Source organism: Fukomys damarensis, unplaced genomic scaffold, assembly GCF_012274545.1.
Source record: "Fukomys damarensis isolate Sample0158 unplaced genomic scaffold, DMR_v1.0_HiC HiC_scaffold_17, whole genome shotgun sequence".
NCBI lineage: Eukaryota > Metazoa > Chordata > Mammalia > Rodentia > Bathyergidae > Fukomys > Fukomys damarensis.
Window position 1 is genome coordinate 71,722,980 of NW_022900929.1, and position 27,716 is coordinate 71,750,695.

Below are 27,716 nucleotides of genomic sequence, written 5' to 3' on the forward strand. Positions count from 1 at the left end.
TTAATCCCTTGTAAAAAAAAAAAAAAAAAAAAAAGCAAAGCCTGCTTATAGCTGAATCAATTTACTGGACTTAACCAATTTCTTGGAGATGGAAACTTATTCATTCATTCAACAAGCATTTATTTAGCCCTAATTAGGCAACAGATCTTCCTTAGGATAAGAGGGTCGATTTTCTTTAACTCCTGTTTATGAGGTCCTCAGAGCTTACATCTCTAGATAAGTTTATCCATCAGCGACACACTGACAGAGGAAATGAAGACACTCCACACATGATGGGAACACTTAAATGTAAACATTAGATGCCACAATTTCAAATGCCACAGTGTTTGAAAGCCGTTTATGACACTTCTTCATTTTTTAATGTACTGGCACTAAGCAAACACACCTAAAACAAGCCTTCTCCGAGCCCTCCAAGCAGATGAGCCTTATCATGTTTGTGCATCAGTCTGCCTGCCTGGTAAGAAAAGCTCAGAAGCAGGCATGGCTTCTGACTTGTTAGCAATTTTGCCTCCAGCACATAACCAGCGTGTTTGACGCTTGTTATGTATTTAATAAAGCTGTTAAGTGAATGAACAAAAGAATGAAGGCCAGATACTGGGAATCTGAAGATGAGAAACACATAGGCCTGGCCCCAGAGCTGCTTAGCCTCAAGGAGGGAAAATGTGGCCCAGCAGGAGGCCTCTGTGTAAGGGGGGTGGCCAACATGGGTGCAGGAGGACAGGGCTGGCCGCGTGGTCATGGGGCAGGGAAATGCCACGGGCAGAGCAGCATGTGAGCTGTGACATGAAGCACCCTCAGCCAGAGAAGAAAGGAGAACAGGGCTCTGGGAACAGGCAATCACACGTGGAAGGCAGGCCCCAAAGGGCATGGTGCAGTCTCAGATTTAGAGCAGCCAGGGTGTGGCCAGAAAGTAGGAGAGATGGCTTGGGAAGCAGACCAAGGGACCCTGGAAAGCCCCTGCATGCTGTCCTCGTCTGTGAGTCCCAGATTTCTGCGGAGTGGGAAGCGGCAAGGGGCATGGAATCGGGACTTTTTGTGAAAGGACAATTTCTTATGTAGCAGGGAGCGTGCAAAGGAGAGCAGTGAGGGTCTTGTGTCTACAAATGATGAGCTGGATTTGGAAGGGCTGATGGAATTGCTGGGGAACGCGCGGCGTGAAGAAGCGGAAGGCGTCCAGAGTAACTCCTAGATGTCTCTTCCGGGAGGTTAGATGGGGCGGTAACTAGGCTATACACGCAGGAAGAGAGGAGGAGCTTCAGACCCGAAGAGTGACCTCACCCACGTGGCATGTCCCACAGGCTGCTCTCTCCACCAGGCCAATGGTGGCTGCACAGTCTCCGGGGAAGCGTTGAAAAGCAGGGACCCAGTGAACCAGAATCTTTAGGGGGGAAGCCTGAACATCTGCAGTTTTTGTGATTTTAAAACATAGCCAGGGTTGAGAATCTATGGTCTTGAGCTTATTAGAAGAAACCCTTTCTTGTGTGTGTGCTTTTTACAACATGCATAACTTCTTATACTGTATAATCACATTATTAGAGTATAAGGACTTAGTATCGTTCATCCCTATATTCTACCCAAATAGTGATAATAACAAGAGCTGTTTTATACCTTTCTGATGTTCTTTGATGTTTGTGTTGATTTCTTTCGTGCTTATCAGTGGACTGAAATTTTTCAAATTGACCCACACAGGGTTTCTTAGTGAGGGTTGCTGATACATTGATGGGTGATTTTTCACTGTGGTCTTTGGGACTCTTCCTTGACTCAAAGAAGGTGTCTTCCAGGCATTGTGACTTTCAGAATGCCTTAGAGATGCCGAGGACCACTGCTTCTTAGCACACAACTTTAAGGGGATTATTTGGCATTTTCTACCCCCCAAAATCGTTTTCCTTTGCACAAAATTACTGGTTTCAGTTATGCTCAGTGGTTCTGGGTGTAAGTGATTCTGCCGTGCTTAACAAAGAAAGAAACTAAACAAAGTGGACAAGTGGAAGGAAGTTTTGTTTTGTACTCCCAGAGAGTCTGAGTATATTTGGTCTGGTACTTGATCTATTTGTTAAGTCTACATAGAGAAGCAAATTAAACACGAGGTAAGGAATGGTGAAATATTGAGGTTTGGAGAAGCTACCAAGGCATCATGTAAGTTGTACCACAGCATCGATGGAAGGTTCATGAGTTGTGTGTTGCTTCTGCAGCACACTACCAACTTCGTGGCTCAAAGTAATACAAACTGGACAGCTCTGTGGGTTGGCTCTATAGGGATCTCACTGGGCTAAAAGCAAAGTGTCAACAGAGCTGCCGTTTTGAAGGCTCTTGGGAGAATCCCTGTCCTTGTCTTTCCCAGCTTCCGTAGGCCAATTCCCTCCATTTTCCAAGCCAGGAATATTGCAGTTCTGTGTGTTTTGTCCATGGCCACATCCCCTTCTCACTCGGAACTTGGCCAGGAAGGTTCTCTGACTGTTAAGGACCCATGTCACAAGGTTGCACACACCTGGATAAACCCAGATAATCTCCTCCTCATAAAGTCCTGAGTTTAATCATATCTTCAGAGTCTCTTTATCCAGCTAAGGTTACACTTTCACAGGTTCTGGAGATTAGGACATGGACGTAGTTGGGGGCTATGATTCTGCCTGCTACAAAGTAAAGCGACTGATTGTTCAGAAAGGTAGGAATGCTTCAGGTAGTAGAGATAGGATCTTGTACCATTCAATTACACAGACTTGAGAAGGTTTGGAGTTCCCAAATGAAAGAAGCAAGTTCTTGTCTTGACTCTGTAATTTCCATTTTATAGATCCGAGTTCTGAGACTTTTTGGTTTTCCTGGAGTATTTGGCATTGGAGCAAGTGGACAGGTTGAGGTCCAATGGCCCTGCCTTGGCCAGACTTTCTGGTACTGTAGGTGCGGCCGGCTCATGGAGAGTTTGCTGCTTTTGGCATTGCTCCAACTCTTGAGACTGCCTACAGAACACAGGTTCCAAGATATTTCAATAGGACCAAAGAAGAGTGAGGCTCTTATTTTATTCTGTTATGTCTGCCTGTCATAGTCTGCATTATTTATTAGACTCTACAATGTGGAAATTGGGCTAAAATAATGTATTATTTCAGAAATTCATGTAGTGTTATTTATTATAGCCAATTTTTAGGCACAGTTTAATTTTCTCCTTATTTTAGATATGTCATCCCCCAAAGCAAGAAACCATTCCTTGCCTGGCGAATAAAGTGAGTCATTGGGTTATTTGTTGAAAACCATCTTTTGATTGGAATATGGCTAGAGATTTTTGATGCACATTTTCATTGTTTTGGCTGCTTTTGTTGCATCTCTTTCTATCTATTTTTATGTTCTCCTGCAACACAGTCCTGAAATCCAAACATAGGGCAACAATGGTCCTAAGTGGCCCAAGACTGAGGGGTTTCCTGGGACATAAGACTTTTAGAACTAAAACTGGGAGGATCCTAGGATATTAGGATAGCGGGCAACCCTAGTTGTCTAATACAATAGCTCCAATAGAAAGTAGCCCCATGTCATGTTGATGAATTGTTAAAATAGAAGTTTTAATTGAACTAAATAATGAAGACAACCACCATGGTTTGGATTGAAAATGGTAGTGAATCCAATTCTTCTGATAAACTCTAGCCTTATTGTATACAGTTAGCCCTTCATATTTATGCATTATTTTCCATGGAGTTGACCAGCTACAGATGGAAAATATTTGGAAAAAAATTGCTTTTGCACTGAACATGTACAGACATTTTTCCTTGTCCTTATTCCCCAAACAATACTGTATAATGGCTGTGTACATAGCATGTGCATTTTAAGACATTCTGGAGATAATAAGAGCATATGGGAAAATGTACAGCAGGTTTTTATATAAACACTATGTCATTTAATTTAAGGGATTTGAGCAGCACAAATTTTGCATCTTCTATGAATACCAAGAGATGGCTATGCATGTTGGTCCAAATTATCTTTAAAAAAACAAACTCTGAGATTCAGAGCTAAGAGGAGCCAGCAATGTTTGTGAAATCACAGATGCTGATCCAGAGCTGAATCCTTTCAATTATGCGCTGTAACCAACACACTTCTGCATGTTGCCTCTGATGATCAAAGCTTTAGTAACTCAGTTAATAACTGCTAGGCCTCCCTGAATCTTTTTCAGCGTGTCAGCATGGATGAAGTTATAAAACCCTTGCTGGCCAGGGCAACACAGAGCTCCCTTGCCTTTAATCCTGCCTTTGGTGTAATGAAATTGAACACTCCCCAACAGACAGACAGACACACGTGCACACTCAAATGCAGTTTAGGAATAGATAATTATTAGGAAATCTGCCTTGATGCCCAAGGGGAGAGGACTAGAGTGGATACTGATTTGGACTTTTATCTGGCTCTAAGAACTCCATGTAACAACCATAATCCCCGCACTCTGGGAGACTGAGGCAGGAGGATGGCAAACTTAGTAACTGAGCAAGACCCTGTCTCAAAATTTAAAACAAAACAAAACAAGAAAACCTCCACACTTCCTGACAGCCCAGTGGTAGAACACAGACCTCTTACACCAAGGATGCGGCCCTTAGTAAAGACACTTGCTCAGCCTCTCCTCTCTGCTTCCTTTGTATCTTTCCCCATGCTATTGCCCATCATTCATAGCAAAGCCCAGCTGGGAAACTATGGATACAGAATATTTTAGGGCCTCATCCCTTACATTTCTGCGCCTTCTGCTCAGGCGTGTTTGTGCTCTAAACCATGGGGACTAAGCAAAGAGAAGTGCTAATTGTTCTTGAAAGAGCAGTAAGTTGGCTTTCCCAGAATAGTCATTTGGCTTTTAGGAACTGGCAGTCTTTTTTTAAAAAAAATGTATTTCATCATTTTCTCTTTCAAACTGGCAGACACAAGATCAAACAAGGTAGATCCCAACTTGGCAGATCCAAGGAATTCTTGGATCTGCACTATCAGCCATCAAGGTAAGATCCAGATTCTGTTGTAAATTACTTTGATTTAGGGTTTCTTCCTTCCAAGACTTCCAATGCTGCTCGTATTTTATGGGACTGAGGGTAGCTCAGTGGTAGACCATTTCCCTTGCATGCAAGAGACCTTGGATTTAATCCCTAGCACTGAAGAAGAATGAAAAAAAAGAAAGGAAGGAAGCAAGGAAAAATGTTAGCAGGGAAGAAGGAAGGAAGGAAGGCAGGCTCATTTCAACTTCAAACCTCTACTGACTTTTATGAATCGAGAAATTCCACAAGAAAATGAAGCAGATCAAATCCTTATGCTGTAATTTAAACCCAGATTCACTTGGTCTTTTCCAAAGAGAAATTATAGTGTAAGAATAAATAATAGATCCAAAAGACTACTACTCTGGGCTCAGGGTTTCCTATTAGGGTGATGGGCCTGGAGAGAGGTGATATTTCCATAACTTTGTGAATCTACTAAATGCCTTTGAACCGTATGCTTGAAAAAATGGTTAATTTTGTGTTAAGTGAATTTTAACTCAAAAACAGATTCTTGCTTAAACTTCAAGAGGGGGAGAAAAAAAAAAAGCTCTTTTTCTCCACCTCCAAATTCTGGAAGACGTCTGTATCCATTTGAATGCACTTACATTAAATTTCTAGATCTAAATTATTGTTCTATTCTGTTCCGTTACCAGAAGAAGATGTTTGGACTTATACACATCTTCAGTGTAGAGTTAAATAAGGAAACTGCCAAAGGGGTGAAAAGGAAGCATCTTCGAGAGTTAAGATACTAATTGCTTTTAAGATGTATGTTTTTTGTTACTAGATTAATGGCTGGGCTATTCTTGGTAATGTTATCCACAATAAAAAGGGGCTGTTAAGTTTAGCAATTTAAAACACTGGATTTTCCTCTTTGTATCATGGTGTGGAAGTTGTACCACTAGATTGGAAAGTTTTTAATAGCCTATAGTGCATATTGTAATTGGAAATGATAAAATGGAAAGAATTTGGATGTGACAACTTCAATGAAATGTGATCAAAGTGGTGATTTTCATATATAGAGCTATCTTTTATTAAAATATCTCCTTAGCTATCCCAGGGGATGAGGCACAGAGGTTCAAAAGCAATCCTTGGTTTAATTATGAAAGATTGGGGCTTTCACTTTCATCCAGATTGAGAGGCAACCTTTCTACAGACATGTCACGAAGCAAACACTACAGAACTTGGCCTGCACGTCGCATTCAAAGTTCATAGCCATGGCATCATGTTAAAAATGCCACGTATCTCTTTTAGCTTTGGCATAACCCACCGTGTAACCTTTATTTTCTTACAATATCACACGCTCCCTCAGCTGCCCCACTGTGGTTCCTTAAAGCCCCGTGTGCCCACTGTATGCTCACGGAAATAGTCCTAGAGTTAAAAGGCGGTCACGTACACTATGTTTTAATAATTGCAAATCCAAAGGAGATATCATTTTTGATGTGTGAATGTATAAAAGTTTGAATTCATATCCTCAGCAGGTGGAAATGAGCATTTCTCAGGATGTTTCATGAAAAAAAAATGCATATTGATCCAGAAAAAACTTAGGTTTTATTCTAGTGATATTAATTTTACTTTACTAGTTAGATGATATCTCGAAATATCTGGTTTGATCAGTAAACAAGAAATTTTAAGGAGCTTTTGATGCACCTGACTCTCTTTTCTGCAATAACAATGATTTTAATTTTTCACCACTTTTTTTATTATGAAAAAATGTATGTGAAAGACTTTTAAAATTCAAGTAGTAGGGCTGGGGATTTAGCTCAGTGGTTCTGACGTCTGCCTCACAAGCACAAGGACCTGGGTTCAATCCCTGGTACCAAAAAAAAAAAAAACCAAAAAACAAAAAAATTCAAGTAGTAAAGACGGGCATAAATAAAAATTGCAAGTTTTGTTTTTTCGCCACCCACTTCTAGCCTCACTCCCTAGAGGCTATCCCTGTTAAGTTTCTTGTGTGTGTTCCACAAATTCTCTCTCTCCTGGTTAATCAGTATTGAAAAGGTGAGTACCTTAAGCACCATTGAACCATCTGTTTAGAAACTTTAGCCTTTTAAGGATTTTGAAACACTTTTTGATGCTTCTTTTTGAAATGTGCCTTTTAAAACTGAAAGAGTGAAAATGGCAAAACCAAAGTGACGCTGATGCGGAGGGCTGGTGGTGTGAGGGCCCCCACTGAAGAATGCTACTGTGTAATCTTAGCCACCATGACATTTACACAAGTAACAACAGCCCTGCATGGAGTTCTTTTGTGATTTTCAAGTCATCTGGAGTGCATTATCTCCCTGTACCCTTATGATGACCCTATGAGCCAGGAACTGTTTATTTTACAGCAGAGGAAGTTGTGGTTCCCAGAGGTTAAGGAACTTACTCATGGTCACACAGCTGACCAGTGACAGGATCAGGACTAGAAGCCAAGTTTTTCCCAGAGTGCATTAGTAACTGTGAGGATGAAAGAGGCTTAGCAAAGTCTCCATGGGTCTGTGGTGACAGACTGTGAGGAGGACAGGGATGGGCACAGTCTGGAGGTCTGGATCCTTCATCCTTCTGACTGGGCCTGATAGGCGGCGCCCAAGTGAAGGTGACTGACTCTCTCCTCAGTTTCCCCAGGGGCTGCTCAGTTCCCATTTTGTTTGTTTGTCTAGGGCACAGGAGTGGGGACTTGACTGGAGCTCAAAAAGCCATAAAGTTTCATCCCCACACCACAAAGGTCAGTTCACAGAGTGGCTGTGTGACCAGCAGGGGCCAATGGTTCTTCCTCTGGATTCTCAAGCTTCTGTCCTGCACCATTTTCCCTGGTGTCAGGTCAGTGGGAATCAGACAAGGCCATGTTCCAGTCCGCTGAGAAAAGGAAATCCGTGAATAGAGAGCAAGGTGCGGTGGGGAGGTGGGGGTGGGGAGGAGGAAGAGAGAGAGAGAGAGAGGACAATATGCAAGTGGACAAAAAACTGAAACATATCTAGTAACAGTTGGAGTTCATGAATCCAGTCAATACATTTCCATTTTTTGCCTAAGCTAATTCACATGGTTACTAAGAGTCTTCAGTGGTATCTCCAGGTCTTAGTTTCCCTATCTGAAAGTAGGGTTTATGTTTGCCCTGACTATATCTGAACTGTTGTAAGCATCAGTTGAGATAAGAAATAGGAAAGCATGTTACACTGTTAAGAAAAGTTGAAAGAGTGAAATCACCACTCATTTGGAAAATAAGAAGAGATCTTTGCGAGAGCCATCTGGTTTTATGCAGAGATAAATGGAAGTTGGCAGAGTTCCCCAGATTTTCTTTTCAGATCTGCTTTCAGATACTCTTAAGTTCTAGTAGATACTCAAAATAAATGTAAGGATACACTTTTCCTTGCTGGCTTCAGCTAATTTAATGCCTTTCTCTTTTCTATTTCCTGTTCTTTCTGTCTTGCTCTCTCATACACAAATGTACACATGCACGCACACATCAAACAAATAAAGCATTGTATTAATATTTCAACACTTTAATTTTTTTTACTTAAAAGAACTTACAATTTCCCCCAAGTAGCACTTTGGCTTTATCGGAGAAAAATCATGGAAGAAAATAAAACTCAGAGAAGCTATTCTAGTTGTGTATTTCATCCAGGAATGATACAAGTGAGGTAATCCTGACGGGAGGAAGTTAGCTGGTTTGAGGTTAGCTGGTTCAAGATTCATCTTTTTTAAAAAGACATCTTTGCTATAACCTCTGAGTAACCAAAATCTACTTGAGATTTTAACTTATCCGTGACAGAAGTAGCAACACTTCACTTGTATAGCATTTTTCACTATATATGATAATATCTCTCAATAAGGAAAAACAGCTGGTAGCACTCCGAAATCTTAAATTTGCCAGTTAGGCAGTTTTTATTCTAGCAAGCACATCTTTTTCCTTATATGTGATAGAACAAAAGAAGCAATCGAAAACTTCAATCTAAGTAGGATAGCATATGCAAAAAAGGTTGAAGGCTATGGAAATATGATTTATACGCATAAAGAAACGCGGTCTCTCCACCTGAAAATGTTTTACATTTCTCACACTTTGAAGGCGTGAAGTATAACAGTGACTCTCACGGCTCTCCTGAGCGTCTGTGCATGTGCCTTCTTACACAGTCAGCAGTGCAAATCTGGGGGAGGGTGAATCGGCGCGGCTTAGCTCCCCGGTCCACACCTCACCTAGCCGTTGTTTACTTTTACCTCGTATCAGCACCGTGCAGTTCAGTGTTTTAATATCAACTGAGGACTTCAGATAAGTTCTTACTCTGAATAAGGCATTCTCTGGGTCCTCCCGCAGAAAATGTCAGCTGCATTGGCAGCATCGGGCCTCACCAAGTTAGTTAATTTTAGCAGGGATTAATTAATAAAGAGCATCTGCCCAAGACTACGGGCAGTGTGTAGGGGACCTGTGAGGAAGTGTGCAGTTCTCCAGGGCTCTTTGCCACCCTTTGAAGCAATGAGGGAGGTGAGGAGGGGACCTCCCTGGCTGTGGGCAGAAGTCTCACAAATCACACAGCCTGAATCGGCTCCTGTCACACCACCCACCTCTCTCTTTCTCTCATCTGCTTGTGCTCCCGGTTGGCCAAACCCAACTGCAACACAGAGTAAGTAAGGCTAGTACTCAGTCCCTAAAGTTCGGACTCCCAGGACCCAGAGCCTGGTGGAACAGGATGGAGAGTGGATTTGACGGGGCAAATAGAAGACAATCAGCCCAGTTAGTCTTCGTTGTGCAAATCTTGCACGAAAGAAACGGCAGGACTTTTCCCTGCTCCTGAAAATATAAACATCTTACAAAAGAATTGTGTTAGGCAAACTTCACATTTTCATTGAGTTTATTCAAGCAAGGCCGTGGCCCATACTGAGATGGACCCAAACACAATGGTAGTGTTCAGACTGAGCTCAGCTGTTTGGTGAAAAGTGGACAGGAGGAGGTGCCCAGGGAGGAGCCGTCCTCACACCTGCCCTACTCAGAGGGGAGGCGGCACCCTCAACTTAGAGTTCAAGTTTGTTGCAGAAACTAGTCGGACACTTGTAGAGCAACATTAGCCAGCTCACCTCCTTGGACCTCCCGTAATCCAAGGAATGACTATTATTCCAAAGAGAGGTACTGGTGGCTGGTGCACAGAATGGCCAGCTTTGTTTTTTAATCTCCAATGAATTATTTTCACTCCTTTGACCTGGAGACCAAGATTCCTTGCCTTGATCTAATCTAGATTGACCACTCTGATATAGTGAAAATGTGCAAGTCAGCCAAATCAGATAAATCCTTGTAATCGGAGAGGTGTTTCTGGCACCATAAACTGACGGTAAACAGAAACACAACCGTGGAATGCCACCCAAGAGGTTAAACCTCTTCTGTGGACCAGAAAATGTCTTACTTGGGGAATGAGCAAGGCTAGCTGGGAACGAGAAGACACATCTCACGCAGCTTAACCCTGCGGCCCCCTCAGCGAGTTACCAAACTGCCTACCTCAACTGTGTTCACGTGCAAACTAAGAATATTTTGACTTACCCCCAAATTATATGCAAAATGAAAGGAATGTTTTCCATCCACTATTATGTGGGTATTTGGGGGCATTCATAAATGCCTTTTTTATCAGCCTGAGGCATAACTGATAGACAAAACCCTGCCCATATTTAACATACATAATTTGATGACTGGATAGACAGATGTAGCTTTTTAAAAATGCCTCTTTTTTGAGATATAACTGATATATAAACCTGGCATATTTAAAGTGTATGATTTGGTGAACTTTTACTGCATACATCCATGAAACCATTGCTACAATCAAGATAATGAACATATCCACCCCACAGTTTCCTCGGGCCCTTTAACGAAACCTCCTCATCCCCATGCCATCATAACAACATCTATGCCCTGTGCATCAACAGTTTACTCTTTTTATTGGTAAGCAGTATTCTATTGTAGTTGAGTTTGCTCACCTATTAGGAAACACTATTCAGTTATGGTGGTTTTTGTTTTGTTTTGTTTTGTTTTTGTTTTTTTGAGACAGGGTCTCACTATGTAGTTGAGACTGACCTAGAACTCACTATGTAGCCCAGGCTGGTCTCGAATTCACAGCGATCCTCCTGCCTCAGCCTCCCAAGTGCTGGGATTACAGGTGTGCGCCACCACACCTGGCTTACTCAATTATGTTTTTTGTTTTAAATGTTAAATTATTTATTGCATGATGCCTGCTTTTCTGTTTTTCTTTGAGTTAAAGCTGTACAGAATTCTTCAAAGCATAAATTGTTTGTTTACCATATTTATGTTGGCCAAACATAGCCTGTTAGGAGTTATCATCAGGTACTTTTCCATTTTTTTTCTGTTAAAATTGATCTTTCCAGGGCATTTTTCTTTTTTTTTTTTTTTTCCTCATTGAGTTTATTGGTGCATTTTAGGTATACAGTTCAGTAACATTCATCATTGATCTTGTACCTTTACATGACAGATCTTGGCTCTCATTTTTTCCCCTTGTTTACTCAATTATGCTTTTAAAATGTTTACCAAAAATGTTTTCATAATTCCATGTTAACACAACTGTCCTCTCCATTAATATTGCCCAGGAGTGGTGCAACTTAATAAGAGTCAAGTAGAAATGCAGTTAACAGTGACTGTTTACTCATTCCTGGCTTAGATCAAGTTCTCAGGTGAAGTCCAGTTCCTTCTTCTTCCTCAGCTTGTTTCTGCCCTTTGTTATAAACCAGCAACCTGGAAGAAACAATCCAGATGTCCATCTTCTGATGAGTGGTTTAACAAAATTGTATTATTTTCGTAGGATGGATTATTCAGCCATAAAAAGGAACAATGTACTGATGCATGTCACAGCATGAATGAACCCTGAAAAAGTTTTGCTCAGTGAAAGAAAACAGACACAACAGGCCACATATTATGTGGTCCCATTTGTAGAAATATCCAGAATGGGTATGGTTCTTTTTTTGATAGGTTGAAAATGTTTGGGAATTTAATAGTTGTGATGTATAGATAACTGTGGATATACAATAAGACATACTTTATGGTATTGCATAACTTCTCAATGCAGCTATGAAAATATGTTCAAGAGCAGCAATTAATTTAATTTCCCTTCTTGCATTTGCTAAAGAAACACATAAAGCTATTTGCCTCATTGGTTGTGCTGCACCTGCATTCCTGGGTCCTGAGCACAAAGTAAAAGTTTCTAGTAAGAGGGATATAAATGTGACATCTGCAAATAAAGTATATCTGCCGACGTGAGGTATTTCGGTATTGCATTGTTTTGCTTTACTTGAAGATGATAGAGGGTCTGTGGCTACTTTGACTTTTTTTGTCCTTTCCTTTCCTTTTCAAAACAGCATGCATTCAGCTCGTCTGCTCACCCTTCCTCCAGACTTATTTAGTTAGGTAGATACAGGATATCCTGTCAGTAAAGCATTTTGGCTCAATCAGATTACTTATTAAACTCCTAACAGGAGTAGATAGAGCGGAGTGAGGGAGGCAGAAGTCCAAATACTCGGCATAATCCTTGGAAAGGAAAAAGAGCCAGATCAGTATGAGCAGTGATTCACTGATTCGTGGAGGGGGAGTGAGTTTCAGGCAGCTGTGATGGTGGGAATAAGAGCAGACTTCCTCCCTTTCTAATTGTTTTCCTTCACCTGGTGAAACACTGCCTTATTTAGCATGCTTTTAGCTGCTCTGCTGCGGCGAGCCAGGACCAACATCTTAGTACCTGCAAAAAGAGCCCACCTGGTCTATGCCAGTAAGTTTCCTGGGTACTCATTGTATATCATGGAGAAAAGGCATTTTTCCCTTGTTCTTGAAAATCTTACTAGCCAAGGTTTGAGTTTTGGTGTCACTTAGTTTATACCATAAGGTAAATGAAAGATACCATTAATGCAGGGCAAAAGTAAAACCGATGCAACTCTGCTCAGACATGTTACCTCTGTTTTTTTAGAAAGTTATTTTTTTTTTTCCAGGATGGCTGGAAAACTTTTCTAGCAGTATGCGCATTTAGCTTGAGTTGTTGGCTTATTCTCCAACTTCAGGTGCACTAATAAATGTATAACTTTCTGTTTTGTCAAAACACCAAAAGAGGTGGCTGATTCTTGGAGTAATACTCTGGAAATTTATCCATTCATTTCTGTATTAAGCATCTGCAGCACAAAATATACCTGGAAAACAGCTAAGTGGCTGCTATAGCTAGAGGGTGGGCTTTGTAGGTACAAATACACATAGACCTGGATTTTTCCCTTCTGTGTGTGTGTGTGTGTGTGTGTGTGTGTGTGTGAAACATACCACACATTAAAAGAATGTATGCACACAGATACAAAGACTATCACTAAAACAAATTAACATACTTTCCCAACTTTTAAGTGTTTTTTAATTTATATTTATTTGGGGGTGTTTGAGCAATTCATTTAATTGTAATGCTATAGATTTCCCTCTCTTTATTTTTGTATGTCTTTTTCCGGTGATGACTTAGAGGAACTGTCTTCAAGCCAGTTTAGATGGTTCATAAATACGTGGCCAGTTGTGTATACCACTGCATTGAGAATCTACCCCAAGTATTTATTTCTCTGGGGTGAGGGCACCGCACAGTACCTCATCATTACAGTTCAGAGGTCCTTTCTTCATCTTTAAGCAGTGCTAGGTATTGAACCCGGGGCCTAGAACACCTTAGCTGATAGGTAGGCACTGAACAGCCTAAGTACATCCTCAGCTTACGCCATGAATCGGTAGGGAGGAGGTTCCAGTATCTCGGGCCTTTCCTCTTGGGTCTCATAGCGCACTATCTGGGCAGGGCAAGCCGGCGCTTCAGAGGAACCCAGGCGCCTTTCTCTCTGGCTTCCTTCTTTTTATGATCTCTTTCTTTGATGCTGGGTGACGCTGCAGACTCCTTCCAGTTTGGCCCTGGTGCATATCTGTAGCATTCTTTATTTTGTTTTTGTTTTTGGTACTGGGGATTGAACTCCAAGGCAGAGGGTGGCACCACTGAGCTAAATCCTGGGCCCTCTGTAGCATTCCTATGGAACAGCACCCAGGCCCTTGATGTCTACGATCTCGCCCTTTTTTTAGATTCGCGTATGTGTGGCCCAAAAAACAACCCCATGTTTTATAAAAGGCCTAGGAACCCATATATTGGGTTCCTCTCTTCTTTGCTTTTTCTCATTTTGGCATATTAGTGGAAGATGGGAGTTCCAGCCAAAAGAACTCCTGTACTACTTTTAAAGACCCCTATAGTCCTTTTCATAATCCTATTCTCTTTTCTGCTTCTTTCTAGAAAGGCATAATCTAGATGTCTTACTTATTTTTCTGCTTTTATTTATTTTATCAAGTTTTACCTGCTTTTGAACTTTAAATAAATGGAGGGGTGCTTTTTTATAGTGGTTTGTTTTACTATGCTCTGGGGTTCATCCAGGTAGATGTTTGAAACGGTAATTCATTCATTATCGCTGCTATTGATCAGTGTACCAGTATCGCTCTTGCACTGTGGAGAATATACTGCACTGTATTTACCCATTCTACTCTTTTGGGCATTTGGGTGGTTTCCAGCTTTTTTTGCTCTGATAAACAAAGCTGTTTTGCTCATTCCACTCGGGTCTCTGTCCACACCCAGGAGCTTTTCTAGGACACACACTTTGAAGTTCAGTTGCTAGGTCGCAGAATATGCAAATATCCAACTGTTTTAGAATAACATATTGCTTTAAAATGGTCACACCGACTTTCTCAAGAGATCCTGTGGTTTGACTGGTCCACACTCCATGTTTTCTGAATTTTAATTTTTACTAGTGTTGTTGCAGATACATTCGTGATTTGTTTTTAAACAATAAATAATGGCGTAGGGTATCATTTTTAGTTATCTTGTTGGTACGAGAGAGAAATAATTGACTGTTGTTTATTATGTTTGATAGATTCAAACGGACTTCTGCCATAGATTCTACCTTAATACACACTTTCTACCAAAACCAGCCTGAGCATCTTATTTCTTTTTCTATTTTTCTTTGAATTGTACTTTTACTGGATATTTTAATTTGCAGAAGTACTGTGGCACGGTGCAAAGATGGGTGAGATGAGTTTGTTTCTTCCCCTTCCCTTTCTTATTTCTCCTCTCTTCCGGGTATCAATCTTCATATTTCTGGAAAACTCCCCATTTTTATTCATGCTCATGAATGTGGCACAAGTGTAGGGTAGGTAAAGTCTTAATAGAGAACCCTATTACATCATCATACATATGCATGACTTACCATCTGGGGAGTTTTTAAATATTAGCATTACCCTGCAACTATGTTTTATAAGACAGATGTCACAACACTCATCTAGCTGCTAGGTACAAATCTAACTCGTTCACATTAATGATTGCACAGTTTTTAATCCATTCTTTCCTGTGCAGTAGCATCGATGTGGTCTCCTTTGGCTGTGGCTGTTTCCCTGGACTAGTCTATCCTTGTACACTGAGATTCAGTCTAGTCGAATCCCAGAAGGAGAACTGGGAGCCAAAGGGCACACATCTCAAATAAAATTGATTGTCAAACCTTTCATTCCAAAAACATTGTGACAGTTCAGACTCCCATTAGCCAGTGCAAGATTACAGTCTGTGTTCTGGTCCACTCTGTGTGTCGCTGCTCTGTTGGGTGAAGAATAGTGCTCTGTTTTAATTTGCATGCCTTTGAATTCTGGTAAGGCTGAACATATTTTCATAAGTTTTTGATGGTCATTTGCATTTTCACTTTGAATTGTCATTTCATACCCTTTGCCTATGTTTCTATAAAGTTATTTGAGTCCTTCAATTTGCAGAGTTCTTAGTTTATTAATGGTAATACTTTGTTCTGCATGATGTAGTTATTTATTTCACTATCATTTTTCTTTGGGTTTTATCTGTAGTACTTTTGCCATGTTTTTTTGTTGACATTTTAATAATTTAGGTACATATGCCTATCTTTTCCTTCATGGATTTTAGGTTTCTTCTCTTGCCCCTTACATTTCTTCTCTCCAGTATAATGGTTGTCCTCCTTGCTAGTCTTCTAATATTTTATATATATATGAAATCCATCTGGAATATACTTGTGTGGTTTGTCCCATACAGTGTAATTCTCAAAACAAACAGTATTGGAAACAGTCCTGCTATCGCATTTAGAAGCGAGGGCTTTGGAAATGATTATGTGAGATGTGATTATTTGGGTAGAGCCCCCTGGTGGCCTTATAGAAAGAAGAGAAAGACAAGAGAACGATCATGTGGTGGGTTTGGGGTGGGGAGGGCACTTGCCAGGACCTGTGCCGTGCTGCTTATATTTCCAGCCTTTGAAAATTGTGACCCAAATAAACCTCCTTTTTAAAATAAAGTAGCCCTGCTCCCAGGATTTTATCATAATAAGGAAAAGCCAATATGTTTTGCATGTGATGTGGAGTATGAATATAACTTTGTTCCTCCAAATGTGAGGCCACATCTGGCCGCATAATTAAAAAAAAAATATTCTCAAAACAAACAGTATTGGAAACAGTCCTGCTATCGCATTTAGAAGCGAGGGCTTTGGAAATGATTATGTGAGATGTGATTATTTGGGTAGAGCCCCCTGGTGGCCTTATAGAAAGAAGAGAAAGACAAGAGAACGATCATGTGGTGGGTTTGGGGTGGGGAGGGCACTTGCCAGGACCTGTGCCGTGCTGCTTATATTTCCAGCCTTTGAAAATTGTGACCCAAATAAACCTCCTTTTTAAAATAAAGTAGCCCTGCTCCCAGGATTTTATCATAATAAGGAAAAGCCAATATGTTTTGCATGTGATGTGGAGTATGAATATAACTTTGTTCCTCCAAATGTGAGGCCACATCTGGCCGCATAATTTAAAAAAAAAAAAAACTCTACTGAACAGAAGTGCCACCCTTGTCATATATTGTCTCTATACTTTGTTTCTTGTGTCAGTTTTTTTCTTTTCCAATATTCATATCGTTTGACATTTCTTTTCCATATAAACTTTACACTCATTCTGTTATCTTCCAAGAAGAAAGAAACAACAACTGGAAGTTGTGCTTACAACTTCATTAAAATTGTGTATTATATTCTTTTTCTTTCCCATCCAGAAGACATACCTTTTGGTTCAAGTCTTGCTTCATATCTTTTAATATTTTGTCATGGTTTTCAAGTAGGAATGATAGCTTTCTTGTACAATGCATTCCTCAGTATACAAAATAATCCTTTTGCTTTTGAAGTTGTCATTTAGTAAAATCACTGGACCAAAGATAAATATTTAAAAAATATAAGCTAAAACATATTGTCAAACTAAAGCACAGAGGAATCATGAGTTCAGATCTACAGGGGTAGATGTGATAAGCTGGACTTAAGAAATGTGAAAGGAAGAGATTTCGACCACTCACCCTAATCTCAACTTTGCTGCTGTAGGTCAACATCATTGCTGATGAGGTCAGATATGTGAGAGCGCCCTGTGATCATGCGTGTTGTTTCTTCTATTGGTGCTAGACCACTAAAATTTTGTTAAAAGTAAAAGCAAACAGAGGAAACTAACATATTGAGGTTTAAGTATTCTTTGAAGCATCATCCTGTTTGCTGGACAGAGGATGATTTGAAGATTTAAACCCCAAGATGTGCTAGTGATAAATGAGTATCACTTGTTGGAGGAATTTTGTCATCAATTTAAAATAATGCAGAGAATTTTTTATGTACTTGTTTCTATAGAGTAGAAATTGTAAAGAGAAATATTGTTATGTCTGGGAGGCTGATGGCCTAAGTAGCAGTGTCAGGTGCCTTCATCCTGTTAAGTCTGTTAAAATGCCAATGAAAACATCTCGAGTGAAAATCTTCAGCAGCATAATCTCAACATCCGAATCAGAAATCAAAGAAGAGTTTTCAAAGTAACCAATTTTTATGTCATGTAATACATGTAGATATTAATAAAATATGACAAGCATTCTCTGACTTCCATAAAAATTCATTAAAAATTAAAGAATAACAACAGTTAATACATTGTGTGCCATCATCGTAAAAAAACAGCCAAATGTTGTTCAGTACTAGTCATACACAAAAGGCTCTCTCTTACAGAATAGAATTGAACAGATAATAGCAGAAAACTTTTTTTCAGTAAACTAAGAGAACTAAGAGAAACTAGTAGTATAAATGGAACAAATAAGCATGTATATTGAAATAGTTTTGAAACAATGAAATAGAAAATTTGGAGAATTATTTTAACTTTGACCTATTTCCTATTCTTTATCTCCTATTTGCTCCTAATTTATATCAAAATAACTTATTTGTTTGTTTGATTTTGTAGCAGGAATCAAACTCGGGACCTTGTGCTTGCAAGGCAAGTGGAAGAACCACTGGGCTAAATCCTCAGCCCAAAATAACTAATTTTTAAAAGCTGTGATTCCAGAAAACTTTGTAAGATAGGAAAACAACAACAAAATTCAAAATTGTCTGATATAACACAATAAAAAATAATCAGGTTCAAAAAAAATTTGTAATATCACAATTAAAGATGCTTCCAAAAGTAGTTAAAAAAGAAAAAAGCAATTACAAGAAGAATTATTAAATAGTTAATTAGACAGACATTTATTAACTACAGCATCAAATTAAAAATTAAATGGCTCAGGTAAAGTTGTGACATAAAGGTGATAAGAGACCAAGCATTCCTGAAACAGAGCATATATCTTAAAAATAAAAGGAATGATATATTAATTCATTCATTATTTCTAGTTTATGCACAATTTGTGATCTAAAACCTTTGGTGCTAAATGTTTCAGAAGTTGGAATTTTTTCGATTTCATGAAATTAATTTATTATATAAAAACATATTAATCAACACTCCTAACAGTTTCTGAGGCAGCAAAAAATAATAAAAAATAATAATTCTAGGCCGAGGATTTAGTTCAGTGGTTCCACTGCCTGCCTTGTAAGCGCAAGGTCCTGAATTCAATCCCTGGTACCAAAAAAATAGTAATTCTCTAGCAAAATATTTCAATATGTATACGAAGTAGGTGAAAGAAAAGATGATAAATACTCGTGTGTTGGTCAGGTCAGGTTTTGCTACCAAACGAGTTCTCACAGACGTAGGAAAAACATCTCTCTCAGAAGCTTGTCTGCTACAGAACAAGAGAAGTGACTACAAAACCTGCAGAGTATGAGAGGTATTTTGGTGGAGGGATATTTGCCTTAAGTACAATCATTCAGCTACTTTAGGAGGAAATGATAAACAGTGAGGAATATAAAAGGGATCACAAAGTAATTTCTAAATAAAAATGCTTATTAGTTAAAAAATACGGATACATTTTTCTTAAAGAGTCAACAATTTAAGGTATAAAGTCTGTGCAGAACTGATTAAAGAGTTGGCTTTTATGTATAAAATTTCCATTCAGAGAAAGGTGCTGAGATATTTACTTATAACATTTTCAAACTTCAGTGAGGAAGAAATCCTGAAACATCTGGAAAGGCCAGATGGCATTCCAAATGTTGAATTCAGCTGTAGTCACTCCGAAGACCATGAACTCTCCAAGGAAAAGAAATAACATCCGCGGCTATGTTTATGGAAAAAATTATCCAGGCAAGATTGTCATTCATTTGGGAATGCTCAAGGAAGATTTTCACGTAGCCCCCCAACCCTTGGTGTACCTTACACTTGGAGTGCCAAGCACCAATGTCCTTCCGTTGTGGCCTCCTTATCAAGTCCTACTCTCAGGCTGGGCTACTAACAGCACTAACTAGGGTCGGACTGGGGTAGGGATAGGAGGGGACAGCACAGACTTGGCCAGGAGAAAGTTGTTCCCATTGTTCGTACACTTCCTCGCCCTAGTCTAACAAAAAATGAGACCCTAGTCACACGAAACAGAGTCTGAAAAGATCACTCATTAAAGAAAGAAAGAGAAAATTGTTTAAATAATAGCTCTAGCAAAATACCCAGTAGAACAAATTAAATAGCCACAAAGGACCAGGAACATTTCTTTGTCTGAATTTAAAAAGGCTAAAAATGGCAGGATATGCACTAACATTCTTTGAACTAAAAATAGCTAAAAATGGTAGGATGTGCACTGAATACAAATGTGCAATGCGTGGCAGAACCCTCACACTCTGTGGCTTCATAGCCTCTGAAATGAGGAGTCCTCCGCCCCTACCAGGGAAGAGCTAACCCAGCTCTCTGCTCCTAGGACCAAGTCACCCACTGGGTCTCCTTGGACAGTTGACCTCTGCACTTGACTATTGTCAATGCCCCTTGGGCAGACCCGCTGCAACACTCAGGAGTTGGTAGGAATGAAACAGAAAGGATGGTCTAGATCACTGATTGTGGAAGACCTTAGATTCTGATAGTTTTAAGCGAAGAGGTTTGGAAGTGAGGAAGGACAGGTGTGATTCAGTCTCCAGATCTCACTGTGTCTGTTTAGTGGTCTAGAAACCCATCTCAACTCGGGACTGCATCTTGAAGGACCTACGCCCCACGGTGTGAAACTTTGTCTTCGAATGCCATCCTGTCTCTACAACATACTTCTGGTCCTGACCCCATTCTGACAAATTTGCAATTGGGATTATGTGGGGGGAGCTCATTTGAGAAATGTGCAATAAGCATTGTTTGGGGGAATTCACTCACTTCCCCTCTCCCAGCGCATTTGTGCCCATCAGTTCCTGAGTGGCGTTGGCCCCACCAAATTCTACTCATTCTCCTATGACTGACGCCTCAAACTGAACTGGTCCCCATCAGGGGCTCAGGCTGTCCTCAGTCCATCCCTCAGCTGGAACTGAAGAAAGAATGGTAACACCAATAAGAATTATCACTTATGTTCAGAATTAATGGTAGAGGAAGGAAAACAACAACTGGGAGACTTTTTTGTGCGTGTGTGGTACGGGGATCAAATGTGGGACCTTATGTTTTACAAGGCAGGCGGCAGAACCACTGAGCTGAATCCCAGCCCTTGGGAGACTTTTTTTAGAAAATGGTGGTGCGATAATCATCACATCAAATTTGCCATCTTAACCATTTTTGAGGGCACATTTAGAGCATTCACATTGTCATGTGACCATCATCACCATCCGTGTACAGAATTTTTATTTTGCTAAACTGAATCGCTGCACCCATTAAACAGTAATTTCCCGTTCCCCCTTCCTGACAGCCCTTGGTGACTGACATTCTCCTTACTGTCTGTGAATCTGTCTACTGAGTTCCTATAAGTAGACTTGCACAGTATTTGTCTTTTTGAGAATGGATTGCATTTCACAGCATAAAGTCTTCAGCATTCACCCATGTTGTATTATGTGACAGAATTTTCTTTCTAAGATCGAGTGATATTCTGTTGCACAAGTGTACTGTGCTTTATTTGCCTGTTCAGTGGACACTTGGGTTGCTCTTGTACGTTAGCTGTTGTGAGTAATGCTGTGGTGACCCTGGGTGTACTCAGAATTCTGCTTTCGATTATTTTGGTCATGCTCAGAACTGGAGTTGCTCGATCAGATAATCCGATTTTTAACCTTGTGAGGAACCACCATATTGGTCTTTATTACAACTGTATCATTTTACAACTCTATCAACAATACACAATCATTTCAATTTCTCCTTGCCTTTACTAATATTTTCTGTTTTCTGGAGTTTTTTGTTTTTGTTTGTTTGGTCTTGGTCTTGGGTATTGAACTCAGGGCCTTCCTACTGAGCCCTTTTTTTATTTTTTATTTTAAGACAGTGTCTTTCTAAGTTGCTAAGTTGCCCAGGCTGGGCTCAAACTTGGAATCCTCTTGCCTCAGCCTCCCCGAATGCTGGAATTATAGCCATGTGCCACCATGCCAGGCTAGTTTTGTTTTGTTTAAATAGTAGCAATTCTACTGGGAATAAGGTGATATCTCCTTATGGTTTTGATTTGCATTTTCCTATTGAGTAGTGACATTGGGCATCTTTTTGTATGCTTTTGGTCATTTACAAACCTTTGAAGAAATTTTGAGTCAAGTTCTTTTTCCATTTTTTAATTTGGTTGTTTGGTTTTTTGTTCTCGTCAAGTTTAGGACTTCTTTAAATAGTCTGGACATTATCCTCTTATCAAATATGAGATTTGCAAATATTTTCTCCCATCCCATGGGTTACCTTGGCACACTGTTAATTGTGACCTCAGTGCTCAATAATTATAATTTCGATGTAGTCCAATGTAATTCTTTTTCCTTTTATGAAAATTAAGTGCTTTTTCTCTCAGACAAAAAAGTTACAAATATATCTTCTACTTGAACATACAGAAACTTTCAGTAAAAGCTCAGAAATCATAAATCCTGACATTATACTTGTCAAAACCTGTGACCATAGCACAATTCACCCAAAAACAATGGTAATAAAAAGTATACTTAAAATTACAGCCAAACAAATGCAAAGGGAAAAATGTTTAATTCTTCTCCCCTTGCACAAAGATAACTGTTAATTAGATAAAGAAGGGGTCAATGATATTTGCAAATGGAAATACGAAGAAAAGGGGCTGTGCTCTTTGGAGCATTTGTAGCATCATGTGATCAGCGTGTTATTAATTCTTTTTAGATTTTTTTTTTTTGAGGCAGGGTCTCACTGTGTAGTTTAGGCTGGCCTTGAGCTCTCTATGTAGCCCTTCTGGCCTCCAACTCACAGTGATCCTCCTGCCTCAGCCTCCTGAGTGCTGGGATTACAGGTCTTGGAGCCATGCCCTGCTATTTGTTAATTCTTACAGCAGGCCAGAGAGGTTACTGCTGCTGTCACCACTGTCCCTCTGAAGCTCCATGTTTTCCTCAAACTCAGTCATCAAGCAGCAGGGCTAGAGTGGGAACCCTAAGTCTGATTTTCTGTCCATATTTCCACTGAAATTGTTAACTTGATTGACTATTAGTTAACTTGGTGATGGGTTTATTTTTTTTCTTGTCCATGACCAAGTTAACTAATAGCCAACAAAACAACGTCAGTGGAAATATTAATCAGGCACTTTATAGAACACAAAATGAATTTTAAAACTACTTGTTAAAAATTAACTTCAAACAGGGCTGGGGATTTAACTCAGTGGTGCTGCCACCTGCCTTGCAAGTGCACAAGGTCCCAAGTTCAATCCCTGGTACAAAAAAAAAAAAAAAAATTAACTTCAAACAGGGCTGGGGATTTAACTCAGTGGTGCTGCCACCTGCCTTGCAAGTGCACAAGGTCCCAAGTTCAATCCCTGGTACAAAAAAAAAAAAAAATTAACTTCAAACAGGGCTGGGGATTTAACTCAGTGGTGCTGCCACCTGCCTTGCAAGTGCACAAGGTCCCAAGTTCAATCCCTGGTACAAAAAAAAAAAAAAAAAAATTAACTTCAAACAATCAAAGAAATAATCAAGGAAGATCAGCTTCACTGGACATGGGGAAATGTGCTAAAATGTCTTACAGTTCAAAATGGTGTGACCTAAGTAGAATTAGAAAGGGAAGCATAGGTTATTGGATAGAATAGAGGGCTCAAGGATGAATCTTCATCCACTTAGAATATAGCATATAATATTACTTAGTACATAATATTACCAATTTAATATTACCTTAAACAATTGACAGGAAAAAAGCCATTCATTACTTTAGCAAAGCTAAGATTATATTAAATCAACATTTATAAAAAGTACTATCTTGGGTTCTGTACTGGCCAGTAGAAGCTATGTATGACCAAAGAGGTGTGTGTGTGTGTGTGTGTGTGTGTGTGTGTGTGTGTACTCTTCCATTGGAACATTTGTCTGTAGTGTCCCAGGGAATTACCATTCCTTTCAATCCTGTTTCCCCCAAAATAAGACCTAGCCAGAAAATAATCAGCCCTGAAAACTACAGATGAAAAATGCCAACCTCATTCAGCCCATCCTTGCCTTACCTGCTGTCACTGTTCTCTTGCTCAGTGGGAAAGGATAGGCCTATCGCAGCTGACATTTTTGATCTCTAGTTTCCAAGGCTGGTTATGTTCTGGCTGGGTTTTATTTTCTGGGAAATACAGAATCTTCATTTTATCAAGTTTGTTTTTCTAAGTAGGCCTGGCCTCTTTGGCATTTAAACTTGTGACTCCTATTTTACACTTATTTTTCATAAGTGATTCTCAAGATTTAGCATGCACCAGAATCCCCTGGAGGTCTTGTTAAAATACAGCTTTGAAGCACCCTAAGCAGATTCCGCTTTAGTGGCTCTGGGACGGGGCTTGAGAATGTACCTTTCTAACAGAATCCCGGATGAAGTACAGCTCCCGGACCCGAGTCCAGTACCTAATTCAAGAGTAAGTAAGCATTTAGAAGCTTTTACATTTTTAACAGACTTCTCTTTGATAGAGTAATTTGGGTCCTACTGAATCTAATCGTGAAAACTGGGGGTTTGCATTTTCTATGAATTTGTTTCATTTTTCTTAGTTATATAGTTTTATCGGACTTTACAGCAGTCTTGCTGCGCAAGGCACTGGAAATGAAAAACAAATGAAGGAACAAGACTGTGTTCACAACCCGACACTGTTGGCTGGTCCTTTCCCCTGGGTGAGTGACATGATAGGCCGCAGCCTGCAGGCCCAGAAACTTGATCTAGTGGTAGAACCAGTGTTGATTTAAGTATAACGTAGACGCATGCTGTCAGGTCCCACAAAAAACTGGAATGTAAAACCACATGCCACTACCAACTGATTCATCTACCATGAAAAATAAAACTGCTAACTTGATGGGTTGCTTATGTTGGCCTGAACAGCGAATCACTTTGCTGCTGGAGAAATTCGCTTCTGTCTACGGGTTACTTAGTGAGTGTGGAAATAGAAAAAAGAGGACTAGTTACATGGTTTGTATGTTTGGTGAAATCAGGTTGAGTTCCTACCTGTGGCACCTGGCATACGCCAGTCAAGTAAGCCCTGCCTCTCCCCCTGGCCGGTGCTTAGATAGATGGACATTTGCCTTCGAAGCTTCCATTATTGTCTCTTCCTCCTTGACGTGGGATGAAATTAATTCAATCAAGTTACCACCCCATCTGGAAGTAATTCTGTTTCTCTAACAATGTTGGCAAATCTCCACAGCAACCCATTATATTGGGGTTGTCAGTCAATTTTGAAACAGTTAAGAACGTGACTCATACACATATGTAACGTGTACCTGTCAAAGATTTAATTAACTCATTAGAGGAAGCATCAAGTGAGACCCCTGATTCAAAGAGTAGGAGAGACTGAAGTATAGAGTCAGTAAAAGAAAGAATGCTGAAATGAGCTTGCAAACAAGCTGCAAACAAAGTGAGTTAATGTTTTACAGGGCAATAAAGCCATCAACTTTGGGATTATTTTTTCATTCAAATAATGTGTGTCTCTACCAGACAAAATAATGTGTAATTCACCGATCCTCTACAGATGAAATTCTAATTTTACAGAGTTTATGTCCTACTCTGTATTTACTTTTTTTTTTTTCCCCCAGCACTGGGGATTAAACATAGGGCCTTTACCCTGAGCTCATCTCCAATAAAAAAAGATAAATTAAATTTGGGGACAGAGTATCACTAATTTGCTAGTTGGCCGAGGCTGGGCTCAGACTGCCTCAGCTTCCCAGAGCGCTGGGTTTGTGGCTGGGCACTGCCGTGTGTGGCTTCTGTCCTCCCACAGTGTCAGGTGAACCAGGATCTAGGAGGACATTGCAAAGATGCACAGTAATGTGTCTGCCTCCTTTCTGAGCTCTGGAAAATGTTTCCTAGCAGACTTCATGGTTCTACTCCCAGAAAGTGATCTTGTTTTCTCTTTTGCATGTTCTCTGAAAGAAGGCAGTGATGGGTGAGGGGCGGGCAAAACAGAGAAATTTTCACCTGTCTGTTTCTCTCCACCTGGAATGATTTGACCTGAAAGAGGCTTTGGATGTATTAGCTGTCTAGTTGCCAGAAAGAGTAGCACAGTGTTCATGATTGAAAAAAAGGAAGGCTGTAAATGTATCCACTGGCATTTTAATGGTCTCGGCAGCTGTCTGTGGGTTTTGTTTATTTAGGTTGGATCCTCAGCATATGCAAAACTCCAGTGCAGAACATGATACGGTGCGGTCCCACACCCTGCCATGTTTTGTTTTGTTTTGTTTTTTGGTACCGGGATCGAACTTGGGACCTTGCGCTTGTGAGGCAGGAAGTGGAACCACTGAGCTAAATGGAGCAAAGTAGTTGAAAGCACTGAGGACCCCCTGTCAGAGGAGATGCTAACCCTATGGGAAGTGTGTTTCATAATGATCAGTTTACAGAAAGCATTTATTTGTGGGTAGCTAGGGCTGCAGCGTACCAGGAGCTGCACTGGTTGTTAACACCACGAAATGTTTTCTCCCATTGTTAAAGAGAAGTGATCTCTTCATTGAGATGAGAAGGTATCTAGTGATCCCACCCATAAGTGGCCCTGAGGGAGGTAATGGGCCTGGGACCAAGGCCAGCACAGATGCCACACCCTGGCAGCCACTGCATGTGCACTGTGCCCTCCACCTGCCTCAGCGTTGTCAGGGCCAACAAGACAGGCAAGGGTCATGGAGCAGTAGGAACAGTATATGGGGAGAGTAAGAATGAGGGCGGAAGGGGAATGGATGAGCAGTAGGTGCTCTGTGAGGCAGTAGCACCCAGACGTACACCATTGTGAGGAGCCCGCGGTGTTTCCCGTGGTGACAAAGGTCCTGGAGTTCTCATGGCTGTCAGGGGAACATGGAAGCCACTGATGTTGTCCTCAGGTGGTCTGAGCAGGGACATCACTTCGCTAGGCCACAGCTACCAACTAAGATCACAGAGGCAATTTGTAAAACTCCACAAATTTGAAGATGTCCAGAATATTCTGACAAACTATTTTCCCCATAAGATATCACCTAGGGATATTTTAACCTATGGTTAATTCAGCAAATGAAAGGAACATTAAATAAACGTTGGTGAAATAGTTTTGGTTTATTACATCACAGATTGACATTTTACCTCTGGACAGTTGCTAAATATTTTCATTTTCAGCATTTTCTTGTTGCTGGATAAATAAACATTGACATTATTTAACCAAACCATCAAAACTGAGGAAAAAATGACATCAGCAATACAACAAAGATTTATTGTCTAATTTATATAGTGTTTATTTAAATTAAAAAGATGGCACAAACATCTAATAAACAGACCATTTTAATAGGTAATTTGTATGAAGCAGTGACAGGCAGAGGGAAAATTACCACAGCATAGGAACAGTGGCTCCTGGCCTGCCCGGTAGCTGTTTGATAAATGTTAACTGACGAAATAAACAACTGAATCAATATACGAAAAGTTCTTCTGCTTCACAAGTAATTAAGTAAATGCAAACCAAAACAATAATGAGCTATAATTTTACTTCTATTAATTTAGGGAAAAAAATTAAATCAAATCAAATGCTAGTGCACCACTGGGGAAACACGAAACCTTATTGTCGTTCTCTGGAAGCACCTACTTAATTTATTCCTCGATATCAGGGGCTCTCGCTACCATCAGTCCTTTTTGGGGATTTGTCCTCAGGAATCATTGAGAAAGAAAACTTCTAGCACAGCTATTCAGCAGCAAACACACAACCACTCAGTGGAATATTGCGCACTTATTTGAAATAGTAATACACGCAGAGAAAACATAGAGAAGTTTAGAAAACACAATGCTGAATATGCATGTGGTTTGCAAGCATGTTGAAAACAACACTTCTATGAGATGAAAATGAATGCACCAAGGTGCACGCCTGTAATCCCAGCACCTGGGAACCTGAGGCAGGAGGATCGCTGTGAGTTCGAGGCCAGCCTGGGCTACATAGTGAGACCCTGTCTCAAAAACCAAAAAAAAAAAAAAAAAAA

The 27,716-nt window shown here is 40.1% G+C and overlaps 1 protein-coding gene across 3 annotated transcripts in view; it reads left to right on the forward strand.

Annotated features, from left to right (window-relative positions):
- The window catches only part of Gng2 (G protein subunit gamma 2), a 105,504-nt gene that overhangs the window by 18,965 nt on the left and 58,823 nt on the right, over window positions 1–27,716 (forward strand). The window contains exons 3-4 of one of the 3 annotated variants that reach the window (XM_010632561.3): window positions 3,168–3,215; window positions 4,881–4,955. The exons of the other annotated variants lie outside the window; for them this stretch is intronic. The gene's annotated coding sequence lies outside the window, so the exon portion shown is untranslated. The remainder of the gene's footprint in view (window positions 1–3,167; window positions 3,216–4,880; window positions 4,956–27,716) is intronic. 3 annotated transcript variants of the gene reach the window in all.